This window comes from Penaeus japonicus, unplaced genomic scaffold (genome assembly GCF_977035675.1).
Source record: "Penaeus japonicus unplaced genomic scaffold, GWHDUDI00000001_assembly GWHDUDI00000021, whole genome shotgun sequence".
NCBI lineage: Eukaryota > Metazoa > Arthropoda > Malacostraca > Decapoda > Penaeidae > Penaeus > Penaeus japonicus.
Window position 1 is genome coordinate 25,644,677 of NW_028234423.1, and position 2,500 is coordinate 25,647,176.

The window sequence follows — 2,500 nt, forward strand, 5'->3', positions numbered from 1 at the left end:
TTCATGATTGGGTTTGTTGACATTGTGGCAACGATGGGTCGGTGGTCGCTCGTTGTGATGGCACCTTGTCTCAGGTGAATGTTTAGGTGCGCATGTTTGTTTGTGAGGACGCTGTCGGGTGTGGTTGCTGACCAGCTGTTTATGTTCAGTGTGCCGTTTATGTTCAGGATGCGAGATACGAGCCCTTGTCCCACGGCGTTTGTGTATGGTGTAGTACTCTCCAATCTCCGAGTATATATGTAGGTTTTGTGTCTGAGCTGGAATATGTCCTGGTCAGGTATGTAAGGTCGTGGTGGAGGTAGGTATATTGTTACCATGAGGATAATCAACATGCACTGTAAATCCCACTGCTATGAGCTCTGATGTGAAGCTGTTCTGTATTTTGTGCTTGATGTTAGGTTTAATGGCGAGAGCGACGGCTGAGTGAATTGTTTGGTCGTGGCTGATTAATTAACAGCATTATGTGTGGGTCGTATTTACTGTGCATGTTACAGAGCTCATTGCGGCGGCCGATCGTCCACTGCAGTGCCTTATGTTGCACTTTTGTGAGGCGTTTAGTTATCGAAGGAAACGAATTCAGGATTTCTGTTGTTCCGCGTCTGCAGGAAGGCCTCCTTGTTCAACTCGCTTGTATGTCCGTGTCTTTATTATGTGTATATTGGGGATGTCCATTTTACGAGCAAGGTGTTTGTTTAGAGTGTTGGTAGTGACCATGTCTACATTGGACGAGAGCAATGCTGTAGAAGGACGCATCAGGTGCTATGCCGTCTAGCAGCATTAAAGGGCTGTTGTTATTGCTGTTCTTGTTGCTGCAAGCTGCGTGATGTTCTGAACAGGGCCCGGCGCTTTTCTTTTCTTTTTTTCAATAGAGTGCCGGTAGCGTGAGTTGGATCTACTGCGATCCTTAAAGTGTGTTTGTGTGGTTTGTTGTTTGGGTGTGGGTTGTTTCAGCATGACTGACAGCTGTTTGTGTAGTCTGAACCGGTGTTTGTGCCGTCGGTTCTGCTGTTTTTGTCTTTTCGGTTTGTTTGTTAGTTTGTTTAGCAGGGTGTGTTTGTCTCGTCTGTCGGATTGTGTTCTTTGTCAGATATGAGTTTTATCTGATTATCCAGAGCCATAGTTGCCGACGTGCTGAGGTTTGTGTTGGGAGGGATTGCTTTTAGAATCCCCGCGAGTCGGAGTCTCCCAAGTCGAGCTGTGGGAGCTGGTTTCGGGCGAGTGCATTTTTGGCATGCTGTCTAAAACCGAGAATTGATATTTATATATATCTTAGGTTTGCGTTTTTGTCTACATTTTCATCTATTTCATCGTCTTCCACCTACGTTTGTACGGTAATATCTTAACATAGTATATTTCTTAATGCAGTCACTAACTGACTAGACCCTATGGTCATATTACTCTGATAATCGGTTTAACTTTGTATATTTTCTGTTTTATGATTTCTTCACATTACACTATTAATATATATTTTTTTTTTTAATTTTGTTTATTTATATAACTTTCTGTACTTATATTAGTTAATGCATTGGATTTCGTATTACAATTGTTCTATAGTTTAACACAATTTCGTGTTTCATTTCTTAATGTTATGATTTCAGCGTCTCTTTTAGATAGAAGTGTTGACAAATACATGATCACTAAAGCTATTTTTTCCTAATGCATAGTCTTGTCCTATTTGAGTAACTTGACTTCATCATATGATAGAACTCATTTTGTAAAAACTTTAATCAGTTCTCGACTCCAACAACATTTAGCAAATATGTTAGCACCAACGACTTCGACTTTTACGACCTTCATACAATTTCATGGGTCTATCGGTACGCCAACAAATTAAAATATTACTGAACGCTAAGTTCAGATGATGAGTTCAAATTGTCGCATAAACTTAACGGCTCCAGGCATGGTCTATCAAACAATACTCATCAAGGTAAATCACCAATTCCTCAATGGAACGACCGCTGGGTCAAATTTATATTTTTCGTTCAGCTCACATTCACATGATTTTTTCTAGTCTCATCCGATCTGACTCGTATTGTGCCTTCTAGTCAATTGAAGGACTGGATTCTATTGATAATTGGTATATTTCCCTTTCTCTTTCATAAACATAGTCATATATTTTTAACCCACTTTGCCCCAAATATTGACTAAAGTCACCTATCTAAAGGATTAGATGTGGTTGGTAATAAAGCTTTTTTCTTTCTTTTACATATGTTCATAACCCTTTCTTTCTAATTTGCTTCTGATATTGGTCCCTATGCCGCGCCTTCACCTCCCGAAGTACAAGGTTCAGCTAGTAAATGGAAGGTTCACTTCATGATTTACCAATGCTTTTACATATTCATTAATTATCGCAGCAGACATATTTTTGCACATAGTTCATCCATCGATGAATCTGGTCTACTACTGCTCAAGTATTGCCAGCTGATAATATGAACCCAGGCAAATGACTCCTAATTCTTGTTATTGCCTAATCATGTTGTTTTGTTACGTATGCGGTTCT

General features: G+C 39.9%; 1 protein-coding gene across 1 annotated transcript in view; it reads left to right on the top strand.

Moving 5' to 3' along the window:
* Nucleotides 1-2,500, top strand: part of LOC122244249 (uncharacterized) — a 13,335-nt gene that overhangs the window by 9,826 nt on the left and 1,009 nt on the right. The window lies entirely within an intron of this gene.